This window comes from Ornithodoros turicata, chromosome 2, assembly GCF_037126465.1.
Source record: "Ornithodoros turicata isolate Travis chromosome 2, ASM3712646v1, whole genome shotgun sequence".
Classification (NCBI taxonomy): Eukaryota; Metazoa; Arthropoda; class Arachnida; order Ixodida; family Argasidae; genus Ornithodoros; species Ornithodoros turicata.
The window spans coordinates 60,410,809-60,428,078 of NC_088202.1; the positions used below are offsets into that span (position 1 = coordinate 60,410,809).

Sequence of the window (17,270 nt, forward strand, 5' to 3'; positions counted from 1 at the left end):
AGACTTTCGACTTCGCAGTGTTGATTTTAGCTCCTGGTGCTTCACAGAAGGATAGCAACGTTTGCAGCGCAGACTTCACATGTTCTTCATCCATGCAGATGATAGCCACGTCGTCTGCGTACGCCAGGATCTTGATCTCCTGTTGGGCTAGATTGAGTCCGCTGATTTCTTTGTTGTTCATTATCAGGCGTCAGAGTGGCTCGAGGTAAAGTGAAAACAAGGCCGGTGACATTGGACAACCTTGCCGAACGGAACTCTTGGCGGCGAACCTTCGCCCTATGTTCCCGTTTACAATCAGCTGTGCTGAGATCTCTGTGTAGCAGATTCGAATCCACTGCTCCAGGTTTCCTCCTACGCCGATCCACTGTAAGAGGTGGAACAAAAACTCGTGGCACACTCGGTCGAATGCCTGACTTAAGTCTACTTGGAAGGCAGCCAACGGGCAACCCGTCACTCTTGCTATTTCGCATGCCGTTCTCATGATATGGAGGTTGACAGCGATTGTTCGACCCTTGACTCCGTAGCTCTGATGTCCACCGATGATCTTGTCGAGCAGACTGTCAAGTCGTCGAGCGAGCACCCTAGTCAGGATTTTATAATCTGTGCACAGTAAGCTTATAGGGCGCAGATCTGACGCTGAGAAGCCGCCGTCCGGAGTCGACTTTTTCGGTATTAGCACAGTACGGCTCTTCCGCATGGACGGTGGCATCAACTGCCGGCATTTAATGTCCTCGAAGACTGTTTCGAGGATCGGCGTTAGATCTTCCGGGAAAACCTTGTAGAACGCTGAGCCTAGGCCGTCAGGACCCGGAGCTTTGTTTCTTGGTAGCTTTTTGATCACACGGCTGATCTCACTTTGCGTTATTCCCCCGTCCACTTTTTCTCTGTCAGCATCGGTGAGCTTTGGCATGTGCCTGAAGAGTTCTGCATTCAATCCTGGTGCGTTATCCTGCTTCTCAAACAGGTCTTTGTAGTGGTTGTACAGTGCTACCTCCACCGCCTCATTGCCCTTCAATAGTCCACCTTCTGTCTTTAAGCTTTTTATCTCATTCTCCATAATTCTTTCCCGTTCACGTGCGTGAAATACTTTACTTGGTGCTTCATCGCGTTGAATGACTTCCACACGGCTTCGTATCTGTGCTCCGACGTAGCGCTCCCGCATCCGCTCCAGTATGCGCTTCTTTATTTCTTTAATATCTGCTGTAAATCTTCCAGGACATGCCTCCTTTCCTTTAATATCGTCATCAGGCTTCCATATAATGTTTTCATTTCGCTTCTGCTTTCAAAAGCTCTTGCTTCTGAGCGCTCAATGGCCTTCAGCCGCACTTGCTCCTTGAATTTCCCAGGAAGCGGCGTTCACTCCATCCCCCTTCATACTGTTAATCAGGTCCCTTATCTCCTTCTTGAACTTTTCATCTTCGAGAATTTTTTCGTTTAGCTTCCAGGGTAAGTTGCGGTGCCGATTGCCCTTGTTGTCCCATTTAAGATCAGCGATTACTAATCCGTGATCTGTGAAAGCCATTGGTACGACTCTGTACATGGTTGTGCGCAGATTAATTTCACCGGAGAGGTAGATACGGTCCAGCCTGGCATGTGAGCTGCCTTGCCAGTGCGTAAATTTTGCCGCGGCATCTTCATTTCCAATTGCTACATCTTGAAGGTCATGTTCCTGCAGCAACCTTTTTAGCTCTTTCACGCTGTTCTGCTTCTTCAGATTTTTGTAGGTGCAATCTTGAGGTCGGCAGACACAGTTGAAGTCTCCGGCTATTATCAGTTTACTTCTTGTGTCTAGAAAATAAGACACGCTGGTTTCGAAGAAAAGTTTTCGTTCGTTATCTTCATTCGGGGCATAGATGCTTATCACGCGTATGATCTCTTCATTCCAGACGCAGTCCACACACACCACACGCCCGTTCTGCTCCAATTCATAATCGATGACGGTGACACCGCTTCTCTTTTTGATCATGATCCCTGTCCCTGCGCTTCCATTTACAGCCGATGCATGCAACACGATGAATTGCTGTTTAAAATATTCTACGAACTCGACCTCCTGCTCCTTCGACGATATCTTCGTTTCTTGTATGCAAATTATGTCGAGGCTGTTTTCAAGAATTGCAGTCTTCAGCCAGGCTTTCCTTTCTTTCCGTATCAGACTGTTTACGTTCAACGTTGCTATCTTTAACTTGGCTTTCATGGTGTATGGCCTTAAATAAGATGCTTACTTTTGGCCTTTGAGAAGCTGAAGTCGTTGCCTTCGTTCTTCTGGAGTTATTAGCGGGGCAGGTGTGTACCTCGATTTCCTTAAGTTTGAGATGGCCCCAACAGAGCTATTTCGGCTCGTTGTTCGGATTTTCCTCGACATTATCACTATGAAAAGCAACTGTTGTCGCACGCACCAGTTGTTGATTTTATCGGTCCTATGTGCCATGCGTTCACCGGGAAGCACGCATAAGTAGGAGGTTCGCACGAGGATCGCGAGGCCCTTGCACCAACGTCGTTTTCTTCTATGTAACATTTTGGGACAAAATACATTCACAGTCAATGCCGAAACCCGGGATCGAACCAGGGGCCTTCAGATCTTCCGTCTAACACTCTCCCAACAGAGATATTTCGGCTCCTTGTTACGGTTTTCCTCGACATTATCACTAGGAAAAGCGACTGTTGTCGCACGCACCAGTTGTTGATTTTATCTGTCCTATGTGCCATGCGTTCACCGGGAAGCACGCATAAGTAGGAGGTTCGCACGAGGATCGCGAGGCCCTTGCACCAACGTCGTTTTCTTCTATGTAACATTTTGGGACAAAATACATTCACAGTCAATGCCGAAACCCGGGATCGAACCAGGGGCCTTCAGATCTTCCGTCTAACACTCTCCCAACAGAGATATTTCGGCTCCTTGTTACGGTTTTCCTCGACATTATCACTAGGAAAAGCGACTGTTGTCGCACGCACCAGTTGTTGATTTTATCGGTCCTATGTGCCATGCGTTCACCGGGAAGCACGCATAAGTAGGAGGTTCGCACGAGGATCGCGAGGCCCTTGCACCAACGTCGTTTTCTTCTATGTAACATTTTGGGACAAAATACATTCACAGTCAATGCCGAAACCCGGGATCGAACCAGGGGCATTCAGATCTTCAGTCTAACACTCTCCCAACAGAGCTATTTCGGCTCCTTGTTAGGGTTTTCCTCGACATTATCACTAGGAAAAGCAACTGTTGTCGCACGCACCAGTTGTTGATTTTATCTGTCCTATGTGCCATGCGTTCACCGGGAAGCACGCATAAGTAGGAGGTTCGCACGAGGATCGCGAGGCCCTTGCACCAACGTCGTTTTCTTCTATGCAACATCTGGGGACAAAACACAATCACAGCCAATGCCGAAACCCGGGATCGAACCAGGGACCTTTAGATCTTCAGTCTAACGCTCTCTCAACTGAGCTATTTCGGCTCGTTGTTTGGATTTTCCTCGACATTATCACTAGGAAAAGCAACTGTTATCGCACGCGCCAGTTGTTGATTTTATCGGTCCTATGTGCCATGCGTTCACCCGGAAGCACGCATAAGTAGGAGGTTCGCACGAGGATCGCGAGGCCCTTGCACCAACGTCGTTTTCTTCTATGCAACATCTGGGGACAAAACACAATCACAGCCAATGCCGAAACCCGGGATCGAACCAGGGACCTTTAAATCTTCAGTCTAACGCTCTCCCAACTGAGCTATTTCGGCTCGTTGTTTAGATTTTCCTCGACATTATCACTAGGAAAAGCAACTGTTATCGCACGCACCAGTCGTTGATTTTATCGCTCCTATGTGCCATGCGTTCACCCGGAAGCACGCATAAGTAGGAGGTTCGCACGAGGATCGCGAGGCCCTTGCACCAACGTCGTTTTCTTCTATGCAACATCTGGGGACAAAACACAATCACAGGCTATGCCGAAACCCGGGATCGAACCAGGGACCTTTAGATCTTCAGTCTAACGCTCTCCCAACTGAGCTATTTCGGCTGCTTGTTTGGATTTTCCTCGACATTATCACTAGGGAAAGCAACTGTTGTCGCACGCACCAGTCGTTGATTTTATCGGTCCTATGTGCCATGCGTTCACCCAGAAGCACGCATAAGTAGGAGGTTCGCACGAGGATCGCGAGGCCCTTGCACCAACGTCGTTTTCTTCTATGCAACATCTGGGGACAAAACACAATCACAGGCAATGCCGGAACCCGGGATCGAACCAGGGACCTTTAGATCTTCAGTCTAACGCTCTCCCAACTGAGCTATTTCGGCTGCTTGTTTGGATTTTCCTCGACATTATCACTAGGAAAAGCAACTGTTATCGCACGCGCCAGTTGTTGATTTTATCGGTCCTATGTGCCATGCGTTCACCCGGAAGCACGCATAAGTAGGAGGTTCGCACGAGGATCGCGAGGCCCTTGCACCAACGTCGTTTTCTTCTATGCAACATCTGGGGACAAAACACAATCACAGCCAATGCCGAAACCCGGGATCGAACCAGGGACCTTTAGATCTTCAGTGTAACGCTCTCCCAACTGAGCTATTTCGGCTCGTTGTTTAGATTTTCCTCGACATTATCACTAGGAAAAGCAACTGTTATCGCACGCACCAGTCGTTGATTTTATCGGTCCTATGTGCCATGCGTTCACCCGGAAGCACGCATAAGTAGGAGGTTCGCACGAGGATCGCGAGGCCCTTGCACCAACGTCGTTTTCTTCTATGCAACATCTGGGGACAAAACACAATCACAGGCTATGCCGAAACCCGGGATCGAACCAGGGACCTTTAGATCTTCAGTCTAACGCTCTCCCAACTGAGCTATTTCGGCTGCTTGTTTGGATTTTCCTCGACATTATCACTAGGAAAAGCAACTGTTATCGCACGCACCAGTCGTTGATTTTATCGCTCCTATGTGCCATGCGTTCACCCGGAAGCACGCATAAGTAGGAGGTTCGCACGAGGATCGCGAGGCCCTTGCACCAACGTCGTTTTCTTCTATGCAACATCTGGGGACAAAACACAACCACAGGCTATGCCGAAACCCGGGATCGAACCAGGGACCTTTAGATCTTCAGTCTAACGCTCTCCCAACTGAGCTATTTCGGCTGCTTGTTTGGATTTTCCTCGACATTATCACTAGGAAAAGCAACTGTTATCGCACGCACCAGTCGTTGATTTTATCGGTCCTATGTGCCATGCGTTCACCCGGAAGCACGCATAAGTAGGAGGTTCGCACGAGGATCGCGAGGCCCTTGCACCAACGTCGTTTTCTTCTATGCAACATCTGGGGACAAAACACAATCACAGCCAATGCCGAAACCCGGGATCGAACCAGGGACCTTTAGATCTTCAGTCTAACGCTCTCCCAACTGAGCTATTTCGGCTCGTTGTTTAGATTTTCCTCGACATTATCACTAGGAAAAGCAACTGTTATCGCACGCACCAGTCGTTGATTTTATCGCTCCTATGTGCCATGCGTTCACCCGGAAGCACGCATAAGTAGGAGGTTCGCACGAGGATCGCGAGGCCCTTGCACCAACGTCGTTTTCTTCTATGCAACATCTGGGGACAAAACACAATCACAGGCTATGCCGAAACCCGGGATCGAACCAGGGACCTTTAGATCTTCAGTCTAACGCTCTCCCAACTGAGCTATTTCGGCTGCTTGTTTGGATTTTCCTCGACATTATCACTAGGAAAAGCAACTGTTATCGCACGCAGCAGTCGTTGATTTTATCGGTCCTATGTGCCATGCGTTCACCCGGAAGCACGCATAAGTAGGAGGTTCGCACGAGGATCGCGAGGCCCTTGCACCAACGTCGTTTTCTTCTATGCAACATCTGGGGACAAAACACAATCACAGGCAATGCCGGAACCCGGGATCGAACCAGGGACCTTTAGATCTTCAGTCTAACGCTCTCCCAACTGAGCTATTTCGGCTGCTTGTTTGGATTTTCCTCGACATTATCACTAGGAAAAGCAACTGTTATCGCACGCGCCAGTTGTTGATTTTATCGGTCCTATGTGCCATGCGTTCACCCGGAAGCACGCATAAGTAGGAGGTTCGCACGAGGATCGCGAGGCCCTTGCACCAACGTCGTTTTCTTCTATGCAACATCTGGGGACAAAACACAATCACAGCCAATGCCGAAACCCGGGATCGAACCAGGGACCTTTAGATCTTCAGTCTAACGCTCTCCCAACTGAGCTATTTCGGCTCGTTGTTTAGATTTTCCTCGACATTATCACTAGGAAAAGCAACTGTTATCGCACGCACCAGTCGTTGATTTTATCGGTCCTATGTGCCATGCGTTCACCCGGAAGCACGCATAAGTAGGAGGTTCGCACGAGGATCGCGAGGCCCTTGCACCAACGTCGTTTTCTTCTATGCAACATCTGGGGACAAAACACAATCACAGGCTATGCCGAAACCCGGGATCGAACCAGGGACCTTTAGATCTTCAGTCTAACGCTCTCCCAACTGAGCTATTTCGGCTGCTTGTTTGGATTTTCCTCGACATTATCACTAGGAAAAGCAACTGTTATCGCACGCACCAGTCGTTGATTTTATCGCTCCTATGTGCCATGCGTTCACCCGGAAGCACGCATAAGTAGGAGGTTCGCACGAGGATCGCGAGGCCCTTGCACCAACGTCGTTTTCTTCTATGCAACATCTGGGGACAAAACACAATCACAGGCTATGCCGAAACCCGGGATCGAACCAGGGACCTTTAGATCTTCAGTCTAACGCTCTCCCAACTGAGCTATTTCGGCTGCTTGTTTGGATTTTCCTCGACATTATCACTAGGAAAAGCAACTGTTATCGCACGCACCAGTCGTTGATTTTATCGGTCCTATGTGCCATGCGTTCACCCGGAAGCACGCATAAGTAGGAGGTTCGCACGAGGATCGCGAGGCCCTTGCACCAACGTCGTTTTCTTCTATGCAACATCTGGGGACAAAACACAATCACAGGCAATGCCGGAACCCGGGATCGAACCAGGGACCTTTAGATCTTCAGTCTAACGCTCTCCCAACTGAGCTATTTCGGCTGCTTGTTTGGATTTTCCTCGACATTATCACTAGGAAAAGCAACTGTTATCGCACGCGCCAGTTGTTGATTTTATCGGTCCTATGTGCCATGCGTTCACCCGGAAGCACGCATAAGTAGGAGGTTCGCACGAGGATCGCGAGGCCCTTGCACCAACGTCGTTTTCTTCTATGCAACATCTGGGGACAAAACACAATCACAGCCAATGCCGAAACCCGGGATCGAACCAGGGACCTTTAGATCTTCAGTCTAACGCTCTCCCAACTGAGCTATTTCGGCTCGTTGTTTAGATTTTCCTCGACATTATCACTAGGAAAAGCAACTGTTATCGCACGCACCAGTCGTTGATTTTATCGGTCCTATGTGCCATGCGTTCACCCGGAAGCACGCATAAGTAGGAGGTTCGCACGAGGATCGCGAGGCCCTTGCACCAACGTCGTTTTCTTCTATGCAACATCTGGGGACAAAACACAATCACAGGCTATGCCGAAACCCGGGATCGAACCAGGGACCTTTAGATCTTCAGTCTAACGCTCTCCCAACTGAGCTATTTCGGCTGCTTGTTTGGATTTTCCTCGACATTATCACTAGGAAAAGCAACTGTTATCGCACGCACCAGTCGTTGATTTTATCGGTCCTATGTGCCATGCGTTCACCCGGAAGCACGCATAAGTAGGAGGTTCGCACGAGGATCGCGAGGCCCTTGCACCAACGTCGTTTTCTTCTATGCAACATCTGGGGACAAAACACAATCACATGCAATGCCGGAACCCGGGATCGAACCAGGGACCTTTAGATCTTCAGTCTAACGCTCTCCCAACTGAGCTATTTCGGCGCGTTGTTTTGGATTTTCCTCGACATTATCACTAGGAACAACAACTGTTATCGCACGCACCAGTCGTTGATTTTATCGGTCCTATGTGCCATGCGTTCACCCGGAAGCACGCATAAGTAGGAGGTTCGCACGAGGATCGCGAGGCTCTTGCACCAACGTCGTTTTCTTCTATGCAACATCTGGGGACAAAACACAATCACAGGCAATGCCGAAACCCGGTATCGAACCAGGGACCTTTAGATCTTCAGTCTAACGCTCTCCCAACAGAGCTATTTCTTTTTTTTTTCGTTTCTGTAAAACCACTATTTCGTACATCCCTTTTGTACTACATCACTAAAATCGCCTCCTCGTATATGCTTGCCCACATTCCGTCCTGTCTGTTCCACTGTCGGCCTTACAGTTTTATTTTGCACCCGAATGTCCTTGGTTCAAGTCGCTGTATCGTAGGGGCTAGCTCAGTCCATTTTTCCTCGTCTCGCAAGTTATTTGTCCCAATTAGGGATATCGTCCACATGAGCGTATGTTTGAGGTATTCCACGGATGACTTCCGGCGAACATCGCATTGAACGCGTGCTGTTCTTGCTTTCCAAGGAGCTTGTAGCCCTGCCATTGCTATCACACTTAGCGTTTCAATGTAGTTGGTGTCTGCAAAGACAAGGAACTTCAGGCTTTGGTACGTAAAAACTTCATTCACACGCAGAGTTGCCCTCAAGTCGCTCCAAAAAAGTATGGCGTTCCTGCATTCATAAACTATGTGGCGAATGGTCTCCTCTTGGCCACATACATCGCATCTTGCGTTCTGAGGCACGAAGAAGCCTTTGTCTCTAAGCCACTGGTTTGCTGGGAGCACTTCAATGTGAAACCGGATATAAAAATCCTTGGTTCCGGTGGGAACAGGCAATTTCCGGACCCTCTTTAGCACATCTTGCTGACTGAGCGCTGTATACTTCTACCTGTAGAGAGGTGGCGGGAAGGAACTGGTAACAGTGTCCCAATAGAGCGTCTTCTTTTTAACCGTTGCAAGGTATTCCCACGAGAATTTCTCCAGGAAGAAGTCTATGCTGTGCTCGATGTCCTTGTAGAACGTCAGACTGCCTGCTACTCCTATAGAAGCTTCGGTGGTTGCAATCCACTTTATCAGGTTCCGCGTGCCCAGCTTTTATAGCCCAGCTCGCAGCTCCGGTGCGCGCTGATCGCGGAAGTATATAAAGCGCTGAACTTTCAGTTTTATCTCCAAGTTCACCAAATTAAGTCCTCCAGCCTGCAGGGGCAGAAACAGATTCGTCCTACGCATGCGCTCGAAAGTAGATTTCCATAGATATGTGGCGCAGATTCTGTGGTAGCGCTGCACAGTCTTCGTATCGACATGAACAACCTGGGCCGTGTTCAGCACAGTAGGATAAAGGACTGTGTTGCATATATGGCTTCGGTGTAGCAGGGATAACTCTCTTCCATTGTAAGACTGCAATTTCCCGTGTAGCTCGTTGAGCTTTGCTGGCCATGGTCCAGAATCCTCATTTGTCGTGTCCATGTTCACTCCCAGGTACTTTCCCAGCTCCGGCGAGCACTCGATACCCATCATGTTTGTGGGCTTGCTTTGCCATTCTCCCAGCAGGGAGACTTTCGACTTCGCAGTGTTGATTTTAGCTCCTGGTGCTTCACAGAAGGATAGCAACGTTTGCAGCGCAGACTTCACACGTTCTTCATCCATGCAGATGATAGCCACGTCGTCTGCGTACGCCAGGATCTTGATCTCCTGTTGGGCTAGATTGAGTCCGCTGATTTCTTTGTTGTTCATTATCAGGCGTCAGAGTGGCTCGAGGTAAAGTGAAAACAAGGCCGGTGACATTGGACAACCTTGCCGAACGGAACTCTTGGCGGCGAACCTTCGCCCTATGTTCCCGTTTACAATCAGCTGTGCTGAGATCTCTGTGTAGCAGATTCGAATCCACTGCTCCAGGTTTCCTCCTACGCCGATCCACTGTAAGAGGTGGAACAAAAACTCGTGGCACACTCGGTCGAATGCCTGACTTAAGTCTACTTGGAAGGCAGCCAACGGGCAACCCGTCACTCTTGCTATTTCGCATGCCGTTCTCATGATATGGAGGTTGACAGCGATTGTTCGACCCTTGACTCCGTAGCTCTGATGTCCACCGATGATCTTGTCGAGCAGACTGTCAAGTCGTCGAGCGAGCACCCTAGTCACGATTTTATAATCTGTGCACAGTAAGCTTATAGGGCGCAGATCTGACGCTGAGAAGCCGCCGTCCGGAGTCGACTTTTTCGGTATTAGCACAGTACGGCTCTTCCGCATGGACGGTGGCATCAACTGCCGGCATTTAATGTCCTCGAAGACTGTTTCGAGGATCGGCGTTAGATCTTCCGGGAAAACCTTGTAGAACGCTGAGCCTAGGCCGTCAGGACCCGGAGCTTTGTTTCTTGGTAGCTTTTTGATCACACGGCTGATCTCACTTTGCGTTATTCCCCCGTCCACTTTTTCTCTGTCAGCATCGGTGAGCTTTGGCATGTGCCTGAAGAGTTCTGCATTCAATCCTGGTGCGTTATCCTGCTTCTCAAACAGGTCTTTGTAGTGGTTGTACAGTGCTACCTCCACCGCCTCATTGCCCTTCAATAGTCCACCTTCTGTCTTTAAGCTTTTTATCTCATTCTCCATAATTCTTTCCCGTTCACGTGCGTGAAATACTTTACTTGGTGCTTCATCGCGTTGAATGACTTCCACACGGCTTCGTATCTGTGCTCCGACGTAGCGCTCCCGCATCCGCTCCAGTATGCGCTTCTTTATTTCTTTAATATCTGCTGTAAATCTTCCAGGACATGCCTCCTTTCCTTTAATATCGTCATCAGGCTTCCATATAATGTTTTCATTTCGCTTCTGCTTTCAAAAGCTCTTGCTTCTGAGCGCTCAATGGCCTTCAGCCGCACTTGCTCCTTGAATTTCCCAGGAAGCGGCGTTCACTCCATCCCCCTGCATACTGTTAATTAGGTCCCTTATCTCCTTCTTGAACTTTTCATCTTCGAGAATTTTTTCGTTTAGCTTCCAGGGTAAGTTGCGGTGCCGATTGCCCTTGTTGTCCCATTTAAGATCAGCGATTACTAATCCGTGATCTGTGAAAGCCATTGGTACGACTCTGTACATGGTTGTGCGCAGATTAATTTCACCGGAGAGGTAGATACGGTCCAGCCTGGCATGTGAGCTGCCTTGCCAGTGCGTAAATTTTGCCGCGGCATCTTCATTTCCAATTGCTACATCTTGAAGGTCATGTTCCTGCAGCAACCTTTTTAGCTCTTTCACGCTGTTCTGCTTCTTCAGATTTTTGTAGGTGCAATCTTGAGGTCGGCAGACACAGTTGAAGTCTCCGGCTATTATCAGTTTACTTCTTGTGTCTAGAAAATAAGACACGCTGGTTTCGAAGAAAAGTTTTCGTTCGTTATCTTCATTCGGGGCATAGATGCTTATCACGCGTATGATCTCTTCATTCCAGACGCAGTCCACACACACCACACGCCCGTTCTGCTCCAATTCATAATCGATGACGGTGACACCGCTTCTCTTTTTGATCATGATCCCTGTCCCTGCGCTTCCATTTACAGCCGATGCATGCAACACGATGAATTGCTGTTTAAAATATTCTACGAACTCGACCTCTTGCTCCTTCGACGATATCTTCGTTTCTTGTATGCAAATTATGTCGAGGCTGTTTTCAAGAATTGCAGTCTTCAGCCAGGCTTTCCTTTCTTTCCGTATCAGACTGTTTACGTTCAACGTTGCTATCTTTAACTTGGCTTTCATGGTGTATGGCCTTAAATAAGATGCTTACTTTTGGCCTTTGAGAAGCTGAAGTCGTTGCCTTCGTTCTTCTGGAGTTATTAGCGGGGCAGGTGTGTACCTCGATTTCCTTAAGTTTGAGATGGCCCCAACAGAGCTATTTCGGCTCGTTGTTCGGATTTTCCTCGACATTATCACTATGAAAAGCAACTGTTGTCGCACGCACCAGTTGTTGATTTTATCGGTCCTATGTGCCATGCGTTCACCGGGAAGCACGCATAAGTAGGAGGTTCGCACGAGGATCGCGAGGCCCTTGCACCAACGTCGTTTTCTTCTATGTAACATTTTGGGACAAAATACATTCACAGTCAATGCCGAAACCCGGGATCGAACCAGGGGCCTTCAGATCTTCCGTCTAACACTCTCCCAACAGAGATATTTCGGCTCCTTGTTGCGGTTTTCCTCGACATTATCACTAGGAAAAGCAACTGTTGTCGCACGCACCAGTTGTTGATTTTATCTGTCCTATGTGCCATGCGTTCACCGGGAAGCACGCATAAGTAGGAGGTTCGCACGAGGATCGCGAGGCCGTTGCACCAACGTCGTTTTCTTCTATGTAACATCTGGGGACAAAATACATTCACAGTCAATGCCGAAACCCGGGATCGAACCAGGGGCATTCAGATCTTCAGTCTAACACTCTCCCAACAGAGCTATTTCGGCTCCTTGTTAGGGTTTTCCTCGACATTATCACTAGGAAAAGCAACTGTTGTCGCACGCACCAGTTGTTGATTTTATCTGTCCTATGTGCCATGCGTTCACCGGGAAGCACGCATAAGTAGGAGGTTCGCACGAGGATCGCGAGGCCCTTGCACCAACGTCTTTTTCTTCTATGTAACATTTTGGGACAAAATACATTCACAGTCAATGCCGAAACCCGGGATCGAACCAGGGGCCTTCAGATCTTCCGTCTAACACTCTCCCAACAGAGATATTTCGGCTCCTTGTTACGGTTTTCCTCGACATTATCACTAGGAAAAGCAACTGTTGTCGCACGCACCAGTTGTTGATTTTATCGGTCCTATGTGCCATGCGTTCACCGGGAAGCACGCATAAGTAGGAGGTTCGCACGAGGATCGCGAGGCCCTTGCACCAACGTCGTTTTCTTCTATGTAACATTTTGGGACAAAATACATTCACAGTCAATGCCGAAACCCGGGATCGAACCAGGGCCTTCAGATCTTCCGTCTAACACTCTCCCAACAGAGATATTTCGGCTCCTTGTTACGGTTTTCCTCGACATTATCACTATGAAAAGCAACTGTTGTCGCACGCACCAGTTGTTGATTTTATCGGTCCTATGTGCCATGCGTTCACCGGGAAGCACGCATAAGTAGGAGGTTCGCACGAGGATCGCGAGGCCCTTGCACCAACGTCGTTTTCTTCTATGTAACATTTTGGGACAAAATACATTCACAGTCAATGCCGAAACCCGGGATCGAACCAGGGGCCTTCAGATCTTCCGTCTAACACTCTCCCAACAGAGATATTTCGGCTCCTTGTTGCGGTTTTCCTCGACATTATCACTAGGAAAAGCAACTGTTGTCGCACGCACCAGTTGTTGATTTTATCTGTCCTATGTGCCATGCGTTCACCGGGAAGCACGCATAAGTAGGAGGTTCGCACGAGGATCGCGAGGCCGTTGCACCAACGTCGTTTTCTTCTATGTAACATCTGGGGACAAAATACATTCACAGTCAATGCCGAAACCCGGGATCGAACCAGGGGCATTCAGATCTTCAGTCTAACACTCTCCCAACAGAGCTATTTCGGCTCCTTGTTAGGGTTTTCCTCGACATTATCACTAGGAAAAGCAACTGTTGTCGCACGCACCAGTTGTTGATTTTATCTGTCCTATGTGCCATGCGTTCACCGGGAAGCACGCATAAGTAGGAGGTTCGCACGAGGATCGCGAGGCCCTTGCACCAACGTCTTTTTCTTCTATGTAACATTTTGGGACAAAATACATTCACAGTCAATGCCGAAACCCGGGATCGAACCAGGGGCCTTCAGATCTTCCGTCTAACACTCTCCCAACAGAGATATTTCGGCTCCTTGTTACGGTTTTCCTCGACATTATCACTAGGAAAAGCAACTGTTGTCGCACGCACCAGTTGTTGATTTTATCGGTCCTATGTGCCATGCGTTCACCGGGAAGCACGCATAAGTAGGAGGTTCGCACGAGGATCGCGAGGCCCTTGCACCAACGTCGTTTTCTTCTATGTAACATTTTGGGACAAAATACATTCACAGTCAATGCCGAAACCCGGGATCGAACCAGGGCCTTCAGATCTTCCGTCTAACACTCTCCCAACAGAGATATTTCGGCTCCTTGTTACGGTTTTCCTCGACATTATCACTATGAAAAGCAACTGTTGTCGCACGCACCAGTTGTTGATTTTATCGGTCCTATGTGCCATGCGTTCACCGGGAAGCACGCATAAGTAGGAGGTTCGCACGAGGATCGCGAGGCCCTTGCACCAACGTCGTTTTCTTCTATGTAACATTTTGGGACAAAATACATTCACAGTCAATGCCGAAACCCGGGATCGAACCAGGGGCCTTCAGATCTTCCGTCTAACACTCTCCCAACAGAGATATTTCGGCTCCTTGTTACGGTTTTCCTCGACATTATCACTAGGAAAAGCAACTGTTGTCGCACGCACCAGTTGTTGATTTTATCTGTCCTATGTGCCATGCGTTCACCGGGAAGCACGCATAAGTAGGAGGTTCGCACGAGGATCGCGAGGCCCTTGCACCAACGTCGTTTTCTTCTATGTAACATCTGGGGACAAAATACATTCACAGTCAATGCCGAAACCCGGGATCGAACCAGGGGCATTCAGATCTTCAGTCTAACACTCTCCCAACAGAGCTATTTCGGCTCCTTGTTAGGGTTTTCCTCGACATTATCACTAGGAAAAGCAACTGTTGTCGCACGCACCAGTTGTTGATTTTATCTGTCCTATGTGCCATGCGTTCACCGGGAAGCACGCATAAGTAGGAGGTTCGCACGAGGATCGCGAGGCCCTTGCACCAACGTCGTTCTCTTCTATGTAACATTTTGGGACAAAATACAATCACATCCAATGCCGAAACCCGAGATCGAAGCAGGGACCTTGAGGTCTTCAATCTAACGCTCTCCCAACAGAGCTATTTCGGCTCATTGTGCGGAGCTTCCTCGACATCACAAAACTTCTATCGTAGACTTGTGCTGCATGTCTTCTCCAACGTGGGCAATGCGTAAAAGCTCCGTGAGAAACTTCTAGTAGACATGGTCGTAGCAAGCGAGCTGGCCTGACTATGAGATCAACTTGGAAAACCGCTAGTTCGGTGCCCGTTGCCTTGGCAGTCTTCACGACGGATCACATAAGATGAGGGTTATCCAATATTTATTTATTTATTTCAATATACCTCTAAAGGTACCTTGAGGGACATTACATGAGGGTGTGGGTTACAGCAATAGTGTAATGCATCGCGAGTGTACATAACTTTTAGTACAGAAAAATACAAAAAAATACAAAGCCATGATTGTGTGAGGTAATAAGTTATCATACAACGAATTTATGCATGATGAATCAGCAATGTGGTACATCATCAGCTACGATGAAAATTGATGATGTGATATACTTTAATGGGTACGTAAGAGGTCCTGGACACGAGGATAACCCATACGAAGGTAACCGGATACAATAACAGAACATTGTAGGGCGATGTTGCTTGGACGGTCATTTAATTCTAGGACGGTGCGGCAAAAAAAAAACAGATTTGAAAAACATTAGAATGACATAAAAAGCGGTCGACTTTACTTGGGTGTTCAAGGCGGGGAAAGATGGCAGTGGATCGGCGAATCGGACACTGTAGTGAGGGAATGTCATGTAAGAATTTATGAAAGAGAGATAGACGTGAGATAAGACGGCGCTGTTCTAAGAACGACAGGTTAAGTTCGCGTTTCAAAGCAGTGACTGATGTCTAAAAATTATTACAGATGAATCGTGCTGCTCTGTTTTGAATGGATTCGATGTTACTTATTAAATACCTTTGGTGAGGATCCCATATTGATGATGCATATTCTAGTTTAAAACGAACTAATGTTAGGTACGTGAATCTTTTTATGTTAGGTGGGGCCCATTTAAGATTGCGTCGGATGAAGGCTAGGGTGCAGGGTTGTTTGGATTTAATTCACATGGATTTTATCCGGTGGATTTATTTTATTTTTATCCGGATTTTTTACAGATGTTCTCCAGATGTGATGAGAAAGACAATCTGAATTCAACGTCACACGGAAAACTCCCGGTTTATTTTCTTGTAGAGTTGGCTGTTTGCAAAAGCCCAGGTACGCCCAGGAAGAGACTTTCTTCCGCTTGCACGGAGGCACAGTAACTGATGTGCTCCGAAACACGACATCTAATCCAGGCGTGTAGGGCCCACACCATTCAACCACGCGTGCTTGGAACTCCACTTTTCAGAAAACAATTGAAACTGATACAATGTTGCTCGGACAGGCAGTTCCGTAAACAGAAACTATGAGAGGTCACTCGAAATCAAGAACAGCAAAGCACATTTGTTTTTACTCTGTCACATTTCTAGCCTTGTATATCCTCTCCAGAAATATCCAAAAATATCCGGGTTTTATCCAAAAAAGACCACTGGAGAGGATATTCTTAAAAATATCCGGATTTTTTTCAACCCTGCTAGTGTGTGATTAGCATTTGAGATCATTTTATCAATGTGGTTTTTCCATGTTAAATCCGCTGAAAGATGTACGCCGAGATACTTACTAGAGGGCGTCATAGGGGTGTTGTTAAGGGTATACTGGAAGTGATGCGAGGTTTTACGGCGATCGAAACTTACAAGCGAGCATTTACTTAGGCTTAGTGGCATCTGCCAAGTGTCACACCAGGATTGGATTGAGGATAAGTCGTTCTGTAGTGTTATTTCATCATTAGAGAAACAAATTTTACAGTATAGCACACAGTCATCGGCGAAGTGGCGCATTTGAGAACGTATGTTATCGGGACGATCATTGATGTATACGGAAAACAGAAGGGGGCCGAGTACAGATCCTTGGGGTATGCCGGAGCTAACGGGAGTGGATGATGAATCATGACCGTTGCAAATGCAGAAATCTTAAGAAAGAGTGTGTCGTGTGGTACCCTATCGAAAGCTTTGTAAAAATCAAGAAAAAGCGCATCGGTACAATATCCACTGTCTGAGTTAGATGTTGTATCATGTATAAAGCCACAAGACAGATGCTTGCGAAAGCCGTGCTGATAGGGGAAGAAGAAGGTGTAGCTCAAGGAAGTTAAGTATGTGTGAGTAAAGTATGTGCTCGAGGATCTTACATGGAATGCCATATAGTTAAGGATATAGGACGATAGCCACTTGGGGATGACCGGTCACCGGGCTTGTGGATAGGAATGACCATTCTAGCTACCAGTCTGCAGGCAGGGCCCCTTCGTTTAATGATTGAGTAAATATGCAGGACAGAATGATGATCGAAATGTTCTTTGTACCAGAGAGGAT

At 47.8% G+C, this 17,270-nt stretch overlaps 28 non-coding genes across 28 annotated transcripts; all 28 read right to left on the reverse strand.

The window, feature by feature from the left end:
• Positions 1-2,542: 2,542 nt before the first annotated feature.
• Trnaf-gaa (transfer RNA phenylalanine (anticodon GAA)) lies at positions 2,543-2,615 on the reverse strand. Its single transcript has one exon. It is a non-coding gene; the product is annotated as a tRNA-Phe (tRNA).
• A 205-nt stretch (positions 2,616-2,820) lies between these two features.
• Positions 2,821-2,893, reverse strand: Trnaf-gaa (transfer RNA phenylalanine (anticodon GAA)). The gene has a single exon. It is a non-coding gene; the product is annotated as a tRNA-Phe (tRNA).
• Positions 2,894-3,098: 205 nt separating this feature from the next.
• Trnaf-gaa (transfer RNA phenylalanine (anticodon GAA)) lies at positions 3,099-3,171 on the reverse strand. The gene has a single exon. It is a non-coding gene; the product is annotated as a tRNA-Phe (tRNA).
• Positions 3,172-3,376: 205 nt separating this feature from the next.
• Trnaf-gaa (transfer RNA phenylalanine (anticodon GAA)) lies at positions 3,377-3,449 on the reverse strand. The gene has a single exon. It is a non-coding gene; the product is annotated as a tRNA-Phe (tRNA).
• Positions 3,450-3,654: 205 nt separating this feature from the next.
• On the reverse strand, positions 3,655-3,727 carry Trnaf-gaa (transfer RNA phenylalanine (anticodon GAA)). The gene has a single exon. It is a non-coding gene; the product is annotated as a tRNA-Phe (tRNA).
• Positions 3,728-3,932: 205 nt separating this feature from the next.
• Trnaf-gaa (transfer RNA phenylalanine (anticodon GAA)) lies at positions 3,933-4,005 on the reverse strand. The gene has a single exon. It is a non-coding gene; the product is annotated as a tRNA-Phe (tRNA).
• A 205-nt stretch (positions 4,006-4,210) lies between these two features.
• Trnaf-gaa (transfer RNA phenylalanine (anticodon GAA)) lies at positions 4,211-4,283 on the reverse strand. Its single transcript has one exon. It is a non-coding gene; the product is annotated as a tRNA-Phe (tRNA).
• Positions 4,284-4,488: 205 nt separating this feature from the next.
• On the reverse strand, positions 4,489-4,561 carry Trnaf-gaa (transfer RNA phenylalanine (anticodon GAA)). Its single transcript has one exon. It is a non-coding gene; the product is annotated as a tRNA-Phe (tRNA).
• A 205-nt stretch (positions 4,562-4,766) lies between these two features.
• Positions 4,767-4,839, reverse strand: Trnaf-gaa (transfer RNA phenylalanine (anticodon GAA)). The gene has a single exon. It is a non-coding gene; the product is annotated as a tRNA-Phe (tRNA).
• Positions 4,840-5,044: 205 nt separating this feature from the next.
• On the reverse strand, positions 5,045-5,117 carry Trnaf-gaa (transfer RNA phenylalanine (anticodon GAA)). Its single transcript has one exon. It is a non-coding gene; the product is annotated as a tRNA-Phe (tRNA).
• Positions 5,118-5,322: 205 nt separating this feature from the next.
• On the reverse strand, positions 5,323-5,395 carry Trnaf-gaa (transfer RNA phenylalanine (anticodon GAA)). The gene has a single exon. It is a non-coding gene; the product is annotated as a tRNA-Phe (tRNA).
• A 205-nt stretch (positions 5,396-5,600) lies between these two features.
• Positions 5,601-5,673, reverse strand: Trnaf-gaa (transfer RNA phenylalanine (anticodon GAA)). Its single transcript has one exon. It is a non-coding gene; the product is annotated as a tRNA-Phe (tRNA).
• A 205-nt stretch (positions 5,674-5,878) lies between these two features.
• Positions 5,879-5,951, reverse strand: Trnaf-gaa (transfer RNA phenylalanine (anticodon GAA)). The gene has a single exon. It is a non-coding gene; the product is annotated as a tRNA-Phe (tRNA).
• A 205-nt stretch (positions 5,952-6,156) lies between these two features.
• On the reverse strand, positions 6,157-6,229 carry Trnaf-gaa (transfer RNA phenylalanine (anticodon GAA)). The gene has a single exon. It is a non-coding gene; the product is annotated as a tRNA-Phe (tRNA).
• Positions 6,230-6,434: 205 nt separating this feature from the next.
• On the reverse strand, positions 6,435-6,507 carry Trnaf-gaa (transfer RNA phenylalanine (anticodon GAA)). Its single transcript has one exon. It is a non-coding gene; the product is annotated as a tRNA-Phe (tRNA).
• A 205-nt stretch (positions 6,508-6,712) lies between these two features.
• Positions 6,713-6,785, reverse strand: Trnaf-gaa (transfer RNA phenylalanine (anticodon GAA)). Its single transcript has one exon. It is a non-coding gene; the product is annotated as a tRNA-Phe (tRNA).
• A 205-nt stretch (positions 6,786-6,990) lies between these two features.
• Trnaf-gaa (transfer RNA phenylalanine (anticodon GAA)) lies at positions 6,991-7,063 on the reverse strand. The gene has a single exon. It is a non-coding gene; the product is annotated as a tRNA-Phe (tRNA).
• A 205-nt stretch (positions 7,064-7,268) lies between these two features.
• On the reverse strand, positions 7,269-7,341 carry Trnaf-gaa (transfer RNA phenylalanine (anticodon GAA)). Its single transcript has one exon. It is a non-coding gene; the product is annotated as a tRNA-Phe (tRNA).
• Positions 7,342-7,546: 205 nt separating this feature from the next.
• Positions 7,547-7,619, reverse strand: Trnaf-gaa (transfer RNA phenylalanine (anticodon GAA)). Its single transcript has one exon. It is a non-coding gene; the product is annotated as a tRNA-Phe (tRNA).
• Positions 7,620-7,824: 205 nt separating this feature from the next.
• Trnaf-gaa (transfer RNA phenylalanine (anticodon GAA)) lies at positions 7,825-7,897 on the reverse strand. The gene has a single exon. It is a non-coding gene; the product is annotated as a tRNA-Phe (tRNA).
• A 4,159-nt stretch (positions 7,898-12,056) lies between these two features.
• Trnaf-gaa (transfer RNA phenylalanine (anticodon GAA)) lies at positions 12,057-12,129 on the reverse strand. The gene has a single exon. It is a non-coding gene; the product is annotated as a tRNA-Phe (tRNA).
• A 205-nt stretch (positions 12,130-12,334) lies between these two features.
• On the reverse strand, positions 12,335-12,407 carry Trnaf-gaa (transfer RNA phenylalanine (anticodon GAA)). Its single transcript has one exon. It is a non-coding gene; the product is annotated as a tRNA-Phe (tRNA).
• Positions 12,408-12,612: 205 nt separating this feature from the next.
• Trnaf-gaa (transfer RNA phenylalanine (anticodon GAA)) lies at positions 12,613-12,685 on the reverse strand. The gene has a single exon. It is a non-coding gene; the product is annotated as a tRNA-Phe (tRNA).
• Positions 12,686-13,167: 482 nt separating this feature from the next.
• Positions 13,168-13,240, reverse strand: Trnaf-gaa (transfer RNA phenylalanine (anticodon GAA)). The gene has a single exon. It is a non-coding gene; the product is annotated as a tRNA-Phe (tRNA).
• A 205-nt stretch (positions 13,241-13,445) lies between these two features.
• On the reverse strand, positions 13,446-13,518 carry Trnaf-gaa (transfer RNA phenylalanine (anticodon GAA)). The gene has a single exon. It is a non-coding gene; the product is annotated as a tRNA-Phe (tRNA).
• A 205-nt stretch (positions 13,519-13,723) lies between these two features.
• Positions 13,724-13,796, reverse strand: Trnaf-gaa (transfer RNA phenylalanine (anticodon GAA)). The gene has a single exon. It is a non-coding gene; the product is annotated as a tRNA-Phe (tRNA).
• A 482-nt stretch (positions 13,797-14,278) lies between these two features.
• On the reverse strand, positions 14,279-14,351 carry Trnaf-gaa (transfer RNA phenylalanine (anticodon GAA)). Its single transcript has one exon. It is a non-coding gene; the product is annotated as a tRNA-Phe (tRNA).
• A 205-nt stretch (positions 14,352-14,556) lies between these two features.
• On the reverse strand, positions 14,557-14,629 carry Trnaf-gaa (transfer RNA phenylalanine (anticodon GAA)). The gene has a single exon. It is a non-coding gene; the product is annotated as a tRNA-Phe (tRNA).
• Between the last annotated feature and the right edge of the window lie 2,641 nt (positions 14,630-17,270).